We start from the raw sequence: 19235 nt of genomic DNA, 5'->3' as shown, positions 1-19235 counted from the left end.
CAAAACTGTGGCTGTCTGTGATAGTCAGTGATTTGTAGGAAAGCCTTACAAATGGCTTCCTCTGCATTCTTCCCCATGGCAATGTGAAACACATAAGCTTTGCACCTACGTAGAAATGCTGATTACATATTCTTGCCCTCAACTCTCTTTTATCTTTGAAGCAAAAGGATGGTTTACAGCACAACTGTTTACAATCTGATACTTTTAATACCTTAACAAAAATAAAAATACCTGGAAAAACTCAGCAGGTCTGGCAGCATCTGCGGAGAGGAACATAGTTAACGTTTCGAGTTCGTATGACTCTTCAACAGAACTAAGTAAAAATAGAAGAGAGGTGAAATATTAGCTGGTGGGGGGGGCGTGGAGGTGGGACAGGTAGAGCTGGATAGAGGGCTAGTTATAGGTGGAGATAGCCAAAATATGTCATAGACAAAAGGACAAAGAGGTATTGAAGGTGGTGATATTATATAAGGAATGTGCTAATTAAGGGTAGAAAGCAGGACAAACAAGGTACAGATAGCCCTAGTGGGGGTGTGGTGGGGTGAAGGGAAGGGATCAAAATAAGCTAAAAGGTAGAAATAAAACAATGGATGGAAATACATTTAAAAATAATGGAAATAGGTGGGAAAAAAATCTATATAAATTATTGGAAAAAAACAGGGATCGGAAAGGGGGTGGGATTGGAGGAGAGAGTTCATGATCTAAAATTGTTGAACTCAACATTCAGTCCGGAAGGCTGTAAAGTGCCTATTTGGAAGATGAGGTGCTGTTCCTCCACTTTGCATTGAACTTCACCGGAACAATGCAGCAGGCCAAGGATGGACACGTGGGCATGAGAGCAGGGTGAAGTGTTGAAATGGCAAGCGACAGGGAGGTCTGGGTAATGCTTGCGGACAGACCAAAGGTGTTCTGCAAAGCGGTCACCCAGTCTGCGTTTGGTCTCTCCAATGTAGAGGAAACCGCATCGGGAGCCACATATGCAGTAGACGAAATTGAAGGAAATACAAGTGAAATGCACTTGAAAGGAGTGTTTGGGCCCTTGAACGATGAGGAGAGGGGAAGTAAAGGGGCAGGTGTTGCACCTTCTGCGGTTGCATGGGAAGGTGCCGTGGGAGGGGGTTGAGGTGTAGGGGGTGATAGAGGAGTGGACCAGGTTGTCTCGGAGGGAACGATTCCTGCAGAATGCCGTCGGGGGGGACGAAGGGAAGGTGTGTTTGGTGCTGGCATCATACTGGAATTGGCGGAAATGGTGGAGGATGATCCTTTGAATGTGGAGGCTGGTGGGGTGATAAGTGAGGACAAGGGGTCCTGGGAGGGAGAGGAAGGTGTGAGGACAGATGCGCGGGAGATGGGCCAGACACGGTTGAGAGCCCTGTCAACCGCTATGGGTGGAAAACCTCGGTTAAGGAAGAAGGAAGACGTGTCAGAGGAACTGTTTTTGAAAGTGGCATCATCAGAACAGATGCGACGGAGGCGAAGGAACTGAGAGAATGGGATGGAGTCCTTACAGGAAGCGGGGTGTGAGGAGCTGCAGTCGAGGTAGCTGTGGGAGTCAGTAGGCTTATAATGAATATTGGTGGACAGTCTATCACGAGAAATTGAGATAGAGAGGTCAAGGAAGGGAAGGGAAGTGTCAGAGATGAAACATGTGAAAATGATGGAGGGGTGGAAATTGGAAGCAAAATTAATAAATTTTTTCAGGTCCAGACGAGAGCATGAAGCAGCACCGAAGTAATCATCGATGTACCAGAGAAAGAGTTGTGGGAGGGGGCCGGAGTAGGACTGGAACAAGGAATGTTCCACATACCCCATAAAGAGACAGGCATAACTGGGGCCCATATGGGACCCATAGCCACACCTTTTATTTGGAGGAAGTGAGAGGAGTTTAAGGAGAAATTGTTCAGTGTGAGAACAAATTCAGCCAGAAGGAAAACAGTAGTGGTGGATGGGGATTGTTCGGACCTCTTTTCAAGGAAGAAGCGGAGAGCCATCAGACCATCCTGGTGGGGGATGGAGGTGTAGAGGGATTGGACGTCCATGGTGAAGAGGAGGCGGTTGGGGCCAGGGAACTGGAAATTGTTGATATGATGTAGGGTGTCAGAGGAATCACGGATGTAGGTGGGAAGGGACTGGACAAGGGGAGAGAGAATGGAGTCAAGATAGCAAGAAAGGAGTTCCATGGGGCAGGAATAGGCTGACATGATCGGTCTGCCGGGACAGTCCTGTTTGTGGATTTTGGATAGGAGGTAGAAGTGGGCCATCCGAGGTTGGGCGACTATCAGGTTGGAAGCTGTGGAAGGAAGATCTCCAGAGGAGATGAGGTCAGTAACAGTCCTGGAAACAACAGCTTGATGTTCAGTGGTGGGGTCATGGTCCAGGGGGAGGTAGGAGGAAGTGTCTGCAAGTTGACGCTCAGCCTCTGCGAGGTAGAGGTCAGTGCGCCAGACAACAAGAGCACCAACCTTGTCAGCAGGTTTGATGACAATGTCAGAGTTGGACCTGAGAGAACGGAGTGTAGCAAGTTCAGAGAGAGACAGGTTAGAGTGGGTGAGAAGAGCAGAGAAATTGAGATGACTAATGTCACGCCGACAGTTCTCAATGAAAAGATCAAGAGAAGGTAAGAATCCAGAGGGAGGGGTCCAAGTGGAGGGAGAATATTGGAGGCAGGTAAAAGGATCTGTTTGAACGGGGAGAGGATTCCTGCCCAAAGAAGTGAGCACGGAGACGAATGCAGTGGAAGAAGAGTCAGCATTGTGCTGAGCCCAAAATTCATTGAGATGAGGGCGCAAGGGTATGAATCTAAGTCCTTTGCTGAGCACTGAACGTTCAGCATCGGAGAGGGGAAGGTGATGGGGTATAGTGAATACACGGCCGGGGCTGGGATTGGAAGACGGGATGGGGACAGAGGGACAGGCAGGGGTGGAGGGTCCTGGATGGGTGTTGGTGTCGATGAGTTGTTTGGAGCTTGCGTTCCTTTGCACCTGAAAGAAAGAGACAAAGGTTCTTGTTGAGGTGTTGGATGAGACAAAGAATAAAATGAAACTGGGGGCATGGGCAGCTGAGAAATAGGGTGCGGTGGTGCTGCTGGAGGGAGAGGTCGAGTGTATTCATATGGTGACACATGGCACTGAGTGTGGATCTCAGAATGCGACGAGAACAGCAGTCCGAGGAGCGTTGTATGTCCCGGAGATACCTGTAATCCTGGGTGGGTTCGAAACATGAGGGATGGAACTTCAGCTGAAATCCACGTGGGGTAAGTCGGAGGTGGAGACAGTCACTGAGGAAGGAAATATGGTTGTGAAAGCGGGTTTTAGTAAACACTTTGTCAAACACCAGGAGAGAATCATACCTTCTAATACCTTTCTGGGACTTTGGGAAAAAAGGCCACCCATTGTGAACTCAATGTTTGCTGTAATTGTCTCCAACCATGAACACTTACATTTTCTTCCCAGCAAAACAATTTAAGCCTCCCTTTGATCTCTAACAATCAAACTACCCAGGCTTATAGCCAGGCAGACTTCAGAACAGGTCACATTCTGTGGAGAGTAACTCATCTGCTGACTCCCCAAAGCCTGTCCACCATCTACAAGGCACATGTCAGGAGTGTGATGGAATATTCCCCACTTGCCTGGATGAGGGCACCCCCAAGAATATTCAGGAAGCTTGATACCATCCAGGACAAAGCAGCCACTTGATTGGCAACATCATCCAGTATCCAGTACCTTAAACATTCACTTTCTCCACCAATAATGCACAGTGGCAGCAGTGCGTATCATCTGCAAAGCTCCTTTGACACCACCTTCCAAACCTGCGACCTCTACCACCTAGAAGGACAAGGGCAGATGTACGGGAACATCACCACCTGCAAGTTCCCCTCCAAGCCAAACACCATCCTGACTTGAAGGGATATTGTCATTCCTTCACCGTCGCTGGGTCAAAATTCAGGAAATTCTACCCTAACAGCATTGTGGGTGCACCTACTCCACATGGACTTCAACAGTTCAAGAAGGCAGTTCACCACCACTTTCTCAAAGGCAATTTGGGATCAGCATTAAATGCTGGCCTTGCCAATGATGCTCACGTCCCTTGAATGAATAAAAAATACATGACTACCTTCATTTTACCTTAAATTAAGAGACTGCTCCAAAACACAACAATTTTATAAACCTCATAATTTGTAAAACTTGCCTGTTTTTAACATGGAGCTGCTTGGGTGGTGGTGGGCAACATTATTTAAAGAAAGCGGGAACAGGTTTTTTGTTATTTGAATCACTAAGGCAAGCACTGCTTTCAACATTGGGCCTCATTCCCATGTTGGAAGTGGGAAAAAACAGAGACAGCATTACAGTGGGATGCAAGGAAAGAAACCAGCAGCAGAAGCAAAGAGGTGAGGAGGAAAATTAGGAATGTGGAAAATGAAAGGCCATCATTTGGGGAATATATGGAAAACCTATTGTGGTACTCTCAATTGTCAGACTGCTCACCAGACATCCAGTATTGGATGAGTTGAAATTTCTTTCAATCATATCGGCTCCTGCTATAATCTCTGTTTCCTAGTTACCAACTGCTCTCTCTCTCTCTGGCAACTGTTGAAGGCTGAACCAAGCTGTTAGCAACCTAGGTATCATATCTGACCCCAGGATGAGCTTCTGACCACAAATCTGCAGCACCATTAGGCTGCCTATTACCATCTCTGTAATATCGCCTGACTCTGCCCCAACTCGGTTCATCTGCTACCTCTGCACTTAACTATTCCAACACACTCCTGCCAGCTTCCCACATTCCATCCTCTGTAAACCTGATGTCATTCAAACCTTTGTTGTTTGTGTCCTAGCTCATACCAAGTCCCTTTAACCCATCATTCTCCTGCTTTCTGACCGACCTAGGCTGCCAACTAAGCAATGCCTCAATTTTAAAATTCTCACCCTTGTTTTCAAATACCTCCCTATCCTGGCTCTTCCTATCTCTGTATAACTCCTACAGCCACATAACCCTCTGAGATATCTGCACTCCCATAAATCTGGCCTCCTGAGCGTTTCTTGAGCATTTGATTTTAATCGCTCAACCATTGGTCTCCATGCCTTCAGCTGCCAAGTCTCTAATGTCACCGTGAGTGTGTAATATGAAATTATAGATTTTTAAGGGCAACTGTTTAAAGGTACATTTTTGCTTTTTAACATTTAAATGAAGTTTAAAATCCTTTTCCAAAGTGCAGGACAAACATCTTGGCATCTTTATGTGCTTGTTCAGACCTGTCAGACTCTTATCTCCAGAACTGATCACAGAGTCATTAAAATGCAGGGCTCCTCCAGGGCTGTCCGCTGAATCTTCTAAAGGTGTGAAGATTCCTTAACTTCTGAGAGAACAGGAGGCAGGAAGATACTTCAAAGGAACTCAAGATTAATTTATTTGCCTGGAAGGATGTGGTTGCACTGGACGGAGTGCTGAGGAGATTCACCAGGACGTTGCCTGGGATGAAACATTTAAGTTATGAAGAGAGGTTGGATAGACTTGGGTTGTTTTCATTGGAGCAGAGGGGCGACCTGGTCGAGTTGTACAAGATTATGAGGGGCATGGACAGGGTGAATAGGGAGCAGCTGTTCCTCTTAGTTGAAGGGTCAGTCACAAGGGGACATAAGTTCAAGGTGAGGGGCAGGAGGTTTAGGGGGGATGTGAGGAAAAACTTTTTTAGACAGAGGGTGGCGACGGTCTGGAATGTACTGCCTGGGAGAGTGGTGGAGGCGGGTTGCCTCACATCCTTTAAAAAGTACCTGGAGGAGCACCTGGCATGTCATAGCATTCAAGGCTATGGACCAAGTGCTGGTAAATGGGATTACGTAGGTAGGTAGGTCAGGTGTTTCTTACGTGTCGGTGCAGACTCGATGGGCCGAAGTTTGTATAATGACAGGTTGAAAAAGCCATGTGTGCAGAACCCCAGGAAGTACTCAGGAAGACATCATCTGAGAGGGTTCTTGACCAAGGACATTCAGAAATCACCTGCTATTCTGTCGAAAACATCCAGGTAATCTGCAAGTGCTGTAACTGCAGAACTAGTGAGGAACAAGAAACATTCTCTCTCTTCCCAAGGCATGCTAAGTCCACCCATAAAGGCGATCACTGACTATTCAACTACAGAAGCCATCACAGCTGCTGAACACAACTCTTCAATTTTAAACCTTCACTCCAGACAACCAATGCTTCAACTACAAGCTATGGGCCTGCAACAACATCTTAAACGACTGAGCGGAATTTCATGTTAATTTCTATCTGCATTTAATCTGTGCCTGTATTCAGTTAGTAACTTTATTACATTTACTTAAGTAACTTACAGCAGAATTTTCCGTAATAAACAAACCTTTTTCTTGCTTAAGACCAAGGCTTTGCTGCTGGTTCTTTTTAAATTGAATCACTCACAAATTAAAAGGGGGCTACACACACACACAAAAATTCTTAATTTACGGACCACTTTGAGGAAATGCTTTTTATATGATCCTAACGCTAAGCTTTGGAATTCCCCTAGACCCTTCCATCTCTCTACCTCTCATTCCTCCTTTAACATGCTCCTTCAAGCCTACTTCCTGGACTAAGATTTTCATCATCTGCCCTAGTATCTCTATGTAGCTTGGTGTCAAATTTTTGTTTTATACTGTTCTGATGAAGCGCATCGGGACATTTTTATTACATTAAACGTGTTATATAAATACAAGCTCTTGTTGTTTTGTGGAAATATGCCTGTAGAAATAGCAAGCAGGCTGAGTATCAGGGAAGTTAAAAAACACTAAAATGTAAACTTAAAATATAAATTGCTCTTTATGGAAAGTGCAGTTAAATTGCATGAGAACAAAAGTTACAGGGCAGAAATTAATACCCTCCCTGAGGCAAATTTGATGACAGGGGGCCATTTAATTGGCCAGGAGGGTGGTGGGCGGGGACTGCACCACCTTCCTGCTTCAGCCCCGATCAAGTCCAGGGTGGGAAAGCCCATGGGCTGCCTTCCTGCCCCACCACCAATTGAAGTCCTTAGCCCACCGCTGATTATATTTACCCAGCAACGGTGAGGACTCACTGTTCAGCAAGCCTGAAAAGTAAATTCTGTTGCTTGCAGACATCAGGGACAGAGTGGGCTGGGTCCCTTGTTCAAAGGCACTCATTGTCTGATCAAGGGACCCAGCAAAGGAAAAGGGAGGCCCTCTGGGAGCTAGCCCACTGCCCTTGATGCCGACCTCCCTCCCTCCCCACGCGATCCCCCCCCCAAACCACCAGTCACGTGCGCCTGGGTCTATTGGCAATTCTCGGCCTTGGATGGGTGTAATACCAGCAGCAGAAACAGCTGCTTCCTCCCTGGTGGCACTGCTGGGCAATGAAGTGCTGCGGGCCTCTGACTGACCAACAGGTAGCTCTCAGGGGGCAGGATTTCCATCCCTGGGGTCCTTGATCAAAGGGGAGGCCCATTGCTGCCCAGTTATGTGCCTGATTGGCAGTGAGCAATCGCAGTGTTGTCTCCATTAACTATGGCCCATTGTTATGCAAAATAAATACAATTTCTAAAATTTTAGTCTAAGTATTCATTTGCTCAAATTCTCTAAAACATCTGTATCACACCTAGAGCATAAGAACATTGAAACAGGAGCGGGCCATTCAATGTCTTGAGCCTGTTCGACTGTTCAATGGGATCATGGCTGATCTGTATCTTAACTCTATCCACTTGTCTTGGCACCATTTCCTTTTGTTTCCATGTCCAGCAAAAATCTATCAATTTCAAGTTTAAAATGATTGATTGAGGGGGCAGATCTATTGCCTTTGTGAGAAGGGGTGCCACACTTCTATTACCCCTTGCATGAAAGGGTAGTTCATAACTTTGCTCCTTGATGGTCTGGCTCTAATTTTAAAATTACACCCTCTTGCCTGGACTCCCCACCAGGTGAAAAAGTTTCTCTCTATCCACCCCATCTACTAGTTTCAACTTCCTAAAAGCTTCAATCAAATCATTAATAACCTTCTAAATTCTGGGGGAAAAGAGCCTAGTGTATGTAATCTCTCTTTATAATCTAACCTTTGGAGCCCTGGTTACTCTAGTTGGATCAAGCTACAAACTAGACATGCTTTGCAATAAAAATCAAGATCCTGCCATTTATAGAATTCAACAGTGTCACAGTATGTGCCAATGAGAATGTTAATCCCTCCATCATCATGCTTAATCCTAATGAGTGGAAGAACAAAGATTTTTTTTAAAACAGTAACTTTACAACCAAAACTAATAACAAGGCGCAGTCAAATAAACCTCAATTAGTTTATCAGTGTACATCACAAACAATATTTCTCTTTTAATGAAACGTGGAAATGTGACACAGTAGGTTGGTATGAGAAAATACAGGTTATGATGTTTGATGTGTTCTTTCCATCAGTTCTGCCGAAGGGTACATGTTCAAAACATAACTTTTCTCATCTCTACATATGCTATCTGACCTGCTGTGTAGACCAGTGTTTTCTGATTTTATTTCTGATTTCCACAGTCTGGAGTTTTTTTATTCTATTTATTTCATGTCTTTTAATGGACTCTCTGGTGCACAAATAACCAAATAATTTGCAACATCAATCATTTGTAATGCACTGTTGCAACCCAACTGAAATTTCGGCTGTATTCCAGATATGTATCAGCAAAGATACACGTTTTATATCCACAAAACGCAGTCTTGAAAATACGGAAACTCAGTCAGGTTGAAATACAATCTCATCTGACAAATACTCCATAAGACCATAAGACATAGGAGCAGAATTAAGCCAATTGGCCCATCGAGTCTGTTCCGCCATTCAATCATAGCTGATAAGTTTCTCAACCCCATTCTCCCGCCTTCTCCCCGTATCCTTTGATCCCCTTACCAATCAAGAACCTATCTATCTCGGTCTTAAATACACTCAATGACCTGACCTCCACAGCCTTCTGTGGCAATGAATTCCATAGATTCACCACTCTCTGGCTAAAGAAGTTTCTCCTCACCTCTGTTCTAAAAGGTCTTCCCTTTACTCTGAGGCTGTGCCCTTGGGTCCCAGTCTCTCCTACTAATGGAAACATCTTCCCCACGTCCACTCTATCCAGGTCTTTCAGTATTCTGTAAGTTTCAATTAGATCCCCCCTCATCCTTCGAAACTCCATCGAGTATAGACCCAGAGTCCTCAAACGTTCCTCATATGTTAAGCCTTTCATTCCTGGGATCATTCTCGTGAACTTCCTCTGGACCCTCTCCAGGGCCAGCACATCCTTCCTGAGATACGGGGCCCAAAATTGCTCACAATATTCTAAATGTGGTCTGACCAGAGCCTTATAAAGCCTCAGCAGCACATCCCTGCTTTTATATTCTAGTCCTCTCAAAATACATGCCAACATTGCATTTGCCTTCCTAACTACCGACTCAACATGCAAGTTAACCTTAAGAGAATCCTGGACTAGGACTTCCAAGTCCCTTTGCACTCCAGATTTCTGAATTCTCTCCCCATTTAGAAAATAGTCCATGCCACTATTCTTCCTACCAAAGTGCATGACCTCACACTTCCCCTCATTGTATTCCATCTGCCAATTCTTTGCCCATTCTCCTAACCTGTCCAAATCCTTCTGCAGCCTCCCCACCTCCTCAATACTACCTGTCCCTCCATCTACCTTTGTATCATCTGCAAACTTAGCCAGGATGCCCTCAGTTCCTTCATCTAGATCATTAATGTACAAAGTGAAAAGTTGTGGTCCCAACACTGATCCCTGCGGAACTCCACTAGTCACCGGCTGCCATCCTGAGAAGGACCCCCTTATCCCCACTCTCTGCCTCCTGCCAGACAGCCAATCTTCTATCCGTGCTAATACCTTGCCTCTAACGCCATGGGTTCTTATCTTACTGAGCAGCCTCCTGTGCGGCACCTTGTCAAAGGCCTTCTGGAAGTCCAAGTAGATAACATCCATTGGCTCTCCTTTGTCTAACATACTTGTTACCTCCTCAAAGAATTCGAACAGATTTTTCAGGCATGACCTCCCCTTGATGAAACCATGCTGACTTTGCCCAATTTTACATTCACTTCCAAGTATTCTGAAATCTCATCCTTAATAATGAACTCTAAAATCTTACCAACAACCGAGGTCAGGCTAATCGTCCTGTAATTTCCCATCTTTGTCCTCACTCCCTTCTTAAACAGGGGGGTTACATTAGCAATTTTCCAGTCCTCTGGGACCCTCCCTGACTCCAGTAATTCCTGAAAGATCACCACTAACGCCTCCACTATCTCTTCAGTTATCTCCTTCAGAACTCTGGGATGTAATCCATCTGGTCCAGGTGATTTATCCAACTTCAGACCTTTCAGTTTTCCTAGCACCTTCTCCTTGGTAATGACCACCATACTCACTTCTGCCCCCCGACTCTCTTGAACTTTGGAGATGTCACTCGTGTCTTCCACTGTGAAGACTGACGCAAACTACCTAATCAGTTCCTCTGCCATTTTTTTGTTCCCCACTACTACTTCTCCAGCGTCATTTTCCAGTGGCCCAATGTCCACTTTTGCCTCTCTCTTACCCTTTATATATCTAAAAAAACTCTTGCAATCTTCTTTTATATTACTGGCTAGTTTACCCTCATATTTAATCTTCTCCCTCCTTATTTCTTTTTTAGTTGTCCTCTGTTGGTCTTTGTAGGCTTCCCAATCCCCTGGTTTCTCACTGCTCTTCGCCGCATTGTATGTTTTCTCTTCAGCTTTTATGCTGTCCCTGACTTCCCTTGTCAGCCATGGTGGCCTCATCCTCCCTTTAGTATGCTTCTTCTTCCTAGGGATGAATTTTTGCTGTGTCTCCCAAATTACTCCCAGAAATTCCTGCCATTGCTGTTCCACTGTCTTTCCTGCCAGGCTCATCTCCCAGTCAATTCTGGCCAGCTCCTCCCTCATGCCTCTGTAGTTGCCTTTATTCAACTGTAATACCGTTACTTCTGATTCCAGCTTTTTCCTCTCAAATTGCAGGGTAAATTCTATCATATTATGGTCACTTCCTCCTAAAGGTTCCTTTACCTTAAGCTCCCTTATCAAATCTGCCTCATTACACAACACTATATTTAGAATTGCCTGTTCCCTTGTGGGCTCCACCACAAGCTGCTCCAAAAAGCCATCTCGTAGACATTCTACAAATTCCTTTTCTTGGGATCCACTACCAACCTGATTTTCCCAGTCAACCTGCATTTTGAAATCCCCCATGATCACTGTAACCTTGCCTTTCTTACACACCTTTTCTATCTCCTGGTGTATCTTGTGCCCCATGTCCTGACTACTATTCGGAGGCCTGTCCATAACTTCCATTATGGTTTTTTTTTTACCTTTGCAGTTCCTCAACTCTACCCACACAGATTCTACATCATCTGACCCTACATCATTTCTTGCTACCAATTTAATTTAATTTAATTTCTTACTAACAAAGCAACCCCACCCCTCTGCCAACCTGTCTATCTTTTCGATAGGATGTATATCCTTGGATATTTAGCTCCCAGTCCTGAACCCCTTGCAGCCATGTCTCCGTCATGCCCACCACATCATACCTGCCAATTTCAATCTGTGTCACAAGCTCATTTACCTTATTTCGTATACTGTGTGCATTCAGATACAACACCTTCAGTCCTGTATTTCCCGTCCCCTTTCTCATTGTCATCCCTTTATCTGAAGTGCTTGAAGTTAGATTTCTAGCCCTTTCCAAACACTCTGTCCTATTTTGTGTTCTGGAGATTTTAATAGCCTCTCCTGGGCTCTCCTTTCTTTTCAGTTTTTTCATAATTTTCCATGAAGTTGAATCCACCCCCCCACACACTAATCTGCTGCTTTGTTTCCCATTAGTCATGCTTCTTGGAGTTTTACCCTTCCCTCCTCCCCCACTTTCTAGTTTAAAGTCCTGTTTACCACCCTATTTAACCTTTTCGCTAGAACATTGGTCTCAGATCGGTTCAGGTGGAGACCGTCCCAATGGTACAGATTCCTCCTGGTCCAATACTGATACCAGTGCCCCACAAAATGGAACCCCTCTTTCCCGCACCACTCCTTTAGCCACGTGTTTACTTCCCTTATTCTCGTGTCCCTATGCCAATTTGCACGTGGCTCAGATAGTCATCCGGAAATTATAACCCTTGAAGACCTGTTCTTTAATTTAGTTCCTAGTTCCTGATAATCCCCAAACAGGTCCTCTTTCCTAGTCTTACCTATGTTATTTGTCCCGACGTGGACCACAACAACTGGATCCTCCCCCTCCCTCTCCAATATCCTTTCAAGCCGGTCAGAGATGTCCCTCACCCTGGCACCGGGCAGTCAACATAGCATGTGGGACTCTCGATCCTGCTTACAAAGGAAGCTATCAATTCCCCTAATTATAGAATCCCCTACAAATACCACTTGTCTTTTTGCTCCCCCCTCTTGAATGGCCTCCTGTGCTATGGTGCCGTGGTCAGCTGGCTCATCCTCCTACAGCCCTCTTCCTCATCCACACAGGGAGCAAGTACCTCGTATTTGTTGGACAAGGCCAAGAGCTGAGGCTCCTCTGTTCCTGAACACAGGATGCATCTACCTGCCTCACTTGCAGTCACACCCTGCTGACCCTGACCACTGACCGGACTTGAGATACTTAATCTACCAGGTGTGACCGCCTCCTGATACAAAGCGTCCAGGTAACTCTCCCCTTCCCGGATGTGCCGCAGTGTCCAGAGCTCAGACTCCAGCTCATCAATTCTGAGCCGGAGTTCCTCCAGCAACCAACACTTGCTGCTCTGTGTGAAACAATCTTCGTGTGGCATGTATCAGGTGAGAAACAGTATCTCAATCGTTTCTTGTATGACATACAGAAAGAGCACTAAACAATTGAAATAAATACACAACTGAAAACCGATTCAGGCACAGAAAGCACTAAGGGCATGGAAGACATATAGTATGCGTAAGTTACTAAATCACACTCCAAAGCCAGGTAATAATGCCAGATAAAACTAAGTTTGAACTTTTCATCAAAATATCAACTAGTGTTGGGCTCACACATCATGAACACATTTGTGCAAAACTGTGAAACAAACAAAATCTAATAATTAAATCTTAACCTCACTAACTGGTACAATGTTAAGCCAACAAATTAATTTGACTCTGACCTACTTTGCTGCATTTGAATGGAGTGTTTTTCCTGATTTTCCTCAACAATGGCAATAAAGTACAACCTAATACAAATGCCTAATGTAGTTACATGGTCTAGGAATCTATAGCTAAATCTGAGAAATTGGTTCTTCTACCCTTCATTCATTTTGAAACCAGTAAAAAAAAAATGCCCACTATCAATTTCTCTCCATACAAAGGCTGCTGGTAGCTCCAATTAGAAGTTTCAGTTTTTCACGGTCAGGAGATCATTGTCTGTATTCGCTAAACCATATTGAAACCATAATCTAAAACATTATTTTCAAAAGATTTAAAAAAGGATTCACATTCAACAATCAACTTGGTTCCTGATCTTTGACAATGGTCGAAAATACATTCTTGTAGTTTTAGAACCTTGGTTCCAGAACTGTGACCAATGCATAGTGAAGGAGAATGTAAAATGTCAAAAGATGCACATAATTGTATTCTGATGTCTATTCCACAATACAACCTCTCTTCTGACTGAAGAAAATTAAATATGATAATTCATAGTAATAAGAGGTAAAGGGCAACAAACTGTGGGGTGAATAACAACTCAAATTCCAAAGAGTATGCATAAATTGGTTGATTTGTTAGCTAGTAGAATTACAAGTACGACTGATAATTAAAACTTACCTATATAAATAAAAGATCTATTTAAACAAAACATGGCCGTGCAGCATCACAGATTACAGTGTTTCATGCTCATCTTGAGAAAGACAAATGACAACTTCATAACTTTCAAGTGAAGGCTGAATTATCTTGCAGTGATCTAATGCCTTAAAAAAACCTGCGTTAAAGAGAGCAATAAATTTGTTTCCATTAAATATGTTGTCCAATCAATAATCTGATTTACTGTGTTGGTCACATGTAGAAACTGAGCTCCACCATTTCTATGCTGCAGTTTGTCTGAGAAGAATAGTCCATTTTATTCTATGACGTGCCTTCGGGTGTCATATAGTGATATTCTTATTTTACTCATCCAAGGAATATATGTCTAAAATGCTGGATAACCTCTGTTTATGGGTATGCAGGAGAATGGTAGCTTTAATTATCAAATTCACATAGCAATGTATCCTGCTGCTTTCTCTGCTGAGAATGATTTATGCTCCAACATCTCCTGTACATTTTCTGAAACAGTGATGCTGTTCTAATACATGTTCAGATCACTCTCCATGCAATTCCATAACAATATCATCTTTGTGCCATCAAAACCCAAACAATTCTAACAGTAATTATTAAAATACAAAGCTGAGCTGTCTGTACTAGAGACTGAATACCTCTGCACCATAATTCACATGCTGTCCTGAGGACTTATTGGGATTTTAGTACATGAACATTGTGATAAAAGGCTCTCCAGTCATAATCATTTAAATTGATTTTCAGCACATAGTTGAGTTCAAGTTCTCACACTTATTGTCATGGTTCAACTCCCAGCTTGTGTCAATTTATAAAAAGGCTGCCTTCAAGTTCACATGGAGGTCATCAAAAGATACACTGGAATTAAATTTAAGATAAATGGTAGAAAAGTAAGGGATAACTTTTGTAGAGGTTTTTTAGTGTTAAGTGAAATCACAAGATTCCAGGATTCTCAATTCAGATACACTTAAAAAAAGTCGCACAAGACTTTCCCTGTCTACCTGTTCAAGAGTTCCACCTTTTCCCCATTTTTGTTCACACTAATTAGCAAACATACTGGCATCTGATTTTTCATTTCAACATATTTTATATTTTCTTAAGACTTTACCAGTTTTCTCTATCCAACTGATGGCATTTACTCTATGTGGGAGTGCCCCGATTCCTCAGCATAAGCGGCTGGTATTCATTTGTAAGTATTAACACCGAATTCTGGTTGGCCAGTTAACTAGGGAACATAGCACAGTTGAGCCCAAAACAGTCCACACATGTACATTTCCAGCAGGTTCTCAATATAATGATCAGGAACAGAAACTCTGGATAATTTTCCTAGCCCTTACCAAGTAAACTAAGAAAACTTTAGCACCACCATTGGTTGAACATAACTGACATGAGCTAAATTAGTAGAGCGTGGGTATTGAATCTGGGTCATTTCTGGCTTTTCCTATGCAACTTCACTTCAGAGACCTGTTTGCATTGGGATAATGCGAACACATTTCATAAATAACTTTGCTCGTCCTTTCTCTTTCATCCTATTAGCATAATTTCTCACCTTTGAAGGAATCTATTTCAAGACAAGTTTGCCAATTTCTTTACAGCTTCTGGTAAGACTAGTGTCTTTATGGGGACAAATTTCACCTCAGTCGCTTATACATTTTCAGAATGATCTCCAATAGCCCTAATAATAGAGTGCTAGATTCTCAATTGAAAGATCATGTCAATCTTCACCACCAGATAGGTGTGCCAGCATAGAAGAGGTTATTTTTTCTTGGCTGTGCATGTAGCACTTCATCTTGGGCCAATGTTTCTAATCATAAATATTAGGTATTTTTTTCAATAGCATTGAGGATTAAGAGCTATTTAAGAATTTTTTTTTGCCTCAATCTATCCTGCAACTCTGCCATGGGACAAACATTATTAGTGGACATAGCAAAGGGGAATTTAAAGGAGAAACTATATGCATTTACCCACAAAGGAAAAACTAACTTCAAAAAATAAATTCAACCAGTGCTTCCCAAATTATTTTCCAATGTGACGCCCATTTTAACACTTACAAATTAATGTGACCCCAGGTACAACAAAAACAGCAATAAAGCAGAATAACAGCATAGCAACATTCATAATATAATTATTAAAATTTGGGTTTCAACATATAATAATCATATAAATATAACAATTTGTGCTTTTAAAGTACTTGGTAAAAATATTATTATTTTAAGTACTCAGCAGTCTATTAGCCACTATGAGCCACACCAGCTCATGGATAATGGCCAGGAAGCAATAGATACTATTGATATTTATATTTGCATTCAGCTTACCAATCTATAGCAATGTCACACCAAGGTTCCCCAAAGGCTATCTTGACATAATTGATTTTAATGTGAGAGGAGTGAAATAAACTTTTAATTTTCTTAGGGTTTCAAATGACTCAATATAATATTTAAAGTCCTGGGGCTGCAGTTTCACTATAGATTCTGCTACGCACAATGCAGCTTTAAAATAAAATCAATTTAATTCACAAGGTAAGTAATTTATCCAAATAGGGAGCTGTGCTCCTCCCAACCTGAGGAAAGTAGAAAGTGGAATGCTTCTAAACAGGCATAGAACATAACATGCCACAGTTACTGGCCACTGAGGTCTTAGATAAGCTGTCCATATTTCCCAGTGACAAGACTCAGTGAAGTCCCTCTCCACCACCGTTCCCTCCCCACTACAGACATGTACAATGTAATCAGCCCCTCTCCCACCTACTCGTGCATATATCTTGTAATCAGCGCCTCTCCTCACCATATAAACACCATAATTAGCCCCTCTTCCTGCCACACATATACTCCCACTGTGATAAGCTACTCTTCCCTCTCCAACACATACTGCAGTCAGCCCCTGTCCCACACCACACACACTAACTGTAATCAGTCTCTCTCCCCTATTCACACTCTCCCCCACCCCCACCTCAATGGTCAGCCAGCTGGAGGCAGCTCAAACAACCCCAGCCACAACCGGCCACAAGTGAGGCAACATTTTAAAATGGTCTTGAGAAGAACAACAAAATCCCGACACCAAATGACAGGCAAGATGCGGGCAGGGCTGGATGCTGCCTGTGCCTCTGTGCCAGTGTGGGACATAGTTTTGGAGGAGCAGGAGCTCATGACCTCAATCACTGTTTCTGGGATTCCAATTTGGTTGTGACCTACAGTTTGGGAACCACTTACTTAAACCTTTCATGATCCCAGGATGTCCCAATGCACTTTACAGCCAGAGGTAATTCTGAGCAAAGTCATTGTTGTAATGTAAGAAACACAGAAGTCAATGTGTACACAGCAAGGTTCCATAAATACCAATGAGATGACAACCAGATAGTTTGTTATAGTGATGTTGGTCGGGGGACAATTTTGGCCAGGATACCAGGAAGAACTTCCCTGCTCTTCTTTGAACAGTGTCAGCTATTTTATATCCATCTGAGAGAGTGGGTGAGGCCTCGATTTAACATCTCACTTGACAGATGGCATCTCTAACAGTGCAGCACCTAGTCTGTAATTCCAGCAATTTTTAAAATCCAATGTCTGAATGGTTATCAGTCAATGATGCTGGGTTTCACTTTAATATTTTCCATATTTAGCTGACTCTTTTGCTTATGCTTTTCTTCAATTTCCTTCCACTTTTCTACTTTTACCTCCTCCAACTGGAGGTGGAACTCTTACTCGGGTAAGATATCACAGTCACATGGGCTCGTCAGGTCTCTGCTCAAGTGAATGTAGACTATAAATGTCATTAGGTCACTAAACTGTGGAAGATCATAGCAAAGCCTAATTTTGTTCACTTCTGAAATAAATGATTTTATTAGCCACCAAACAGTAGCAAGTGTTTTGCATTAATACTGAATGTCTTGTGCTAGCTAGTATCTCCTTCAGTCCTGGGTTTAATGGTGGGCCATGGGGGACACTGAAGCTCTTAATTCCACAGTGATCGAAGTGCGAGTTTTGGGTCAATGCTATTTTTTCATGCCATGGGCTCTGTGACCCTAAAGTTTAGGCATTTAGCAGGTACCTTGCTCGTGTGAGCTGTGACTCAGTTGATAGCACTCTTGCCTTGTGAGTTAGAAGGTTGTGGCTTAAAGTCCCACTCCAGACACTTGAGAATATAACCTTAACAGGCATTTCAATGCTAGTAATGAGGGAGGGAATGCTGCACTGTCAGAGTCCCTGCCATTTAAAAGAGCCTTTTAGCCAAGGCTGCATTTGCCTGTTCAGGTGGATGTATAAGATCTAATGGGATCAATTGATGATAATCAGAGGAGTTTTCCCTGGTGTCCTGACAATATTTAATCTTCATCCATGATCAGCGCAACAGATCACCTGATCATTATCATGCTAATGGCTGTGGGTTCCAGCTGTATACAAATCGGCTGTTGCATTTTCTCTGTTACAACAGTGACTACACTTCAAAAAGTACTTCATTAGTTGCAAACTGCTTTGGGATGTCATTAGCTTGTGAAAAGTACTATGTAAATGCAAATACAATTATGGAGAGCTTGGAGTTAGACTTGTTTTACCTTGCTAAATGGGTATAAGCCTTCATAAGCTATACATTAAAAAAAAGTCCCAATCTTGTCAGATTTAGCTGGTAAAGCTTTGTGATGTAAGCTTTTGAATATAAATGCAATGTTTATTGATATTGGACGAATCCTGGCTTCCTTATTTGCAGTTGAAACTTTGGATGACTGAATTAACAGGAATCGAATAACTGTTTTGAATGATTAAAGCAGCAGTTAACGTTTAAATCATTGTTACAATTGGTGCTTCTGAACTTTAGGTGGTGGGAGAACTGCATTGACTGCTCTGCAATCGGGTCCCTTACCCCAGCATCAGATTCATATATACACATTTTAGTGAGTTTATAATGCTTTTGGGGGTAAGGGAATTTAATGTTTGCCACATTATGGAACGTACCTGACAGAGAGAAACAGACCAGGTTTCAGTTACACAGCAATAGTATAAAATTATCGTATAACTGCCATTCTAAGCCCTCATACTAACACTTCTTTAGGTCAAATTCTAATACAATAGCATCTATGAGCCAGCTCCTTGTAGTTACACTACTAAATACAGCTTCTTTACTTCTGCAGCAGAACCATAGAGTTATAGGTTGCTGGATCCTAATGCAAGGGTCACATGCCGTCAGCAGCAATCCCAAGGTTAACTTGCCAGAATCTCAAAGACCATCACCTTGGAACACAGGTTGTCTGGAATCTGACGTGAACTGGCACCAGTATTAAAACCTACTGCTGAGTCATCCACAGGATCCTTCGGATGCTTTTACATTGTGATTGGTTAATGTTTGAGCCATGGATCCCAACCTGTGTCGTGCAGCTCATGACAACCCCGAGCGTATTGCCGTGAAGTCCGTCAGCTAGGAATATTCCAGTTAAAACAAAAAAA

General features: G+C 43.0%; 1 protein-coding gene across 6 annotated transcripts in view; it reads right to left on the bottom strand.

The window, feature by feature from the left end:
* diaph2 (diaphanous-related formin 2) overlaps nt 1–19235 on the bottom strand; it is an 865163-nt gene that overhangs the window by 234035 nt on the left and 611893 nt on the right. The window lies entirely within an intron of this gene.

This window comes from Carcharodon carcharias, chromosome 9, assembly GCF_017639515.1.
Source record: "Carcharodon carcharias isolate sCarCar2 chromosome 9, sCarCar2.pri, whole genome shotgun sequence".
Classification (NCBI taxonomy): domain Eukaryota; kingdom Metazoa; phylum Chordata; class Chondrichthyes; order Lamniformes; family Lamnidae; genus Carcharodon; species Carcharodon carcharias.
Note: the sequence above shows the minus strand (reverse complement) of the source record. Positions and strands in the feature narration are given on the sequence as shown.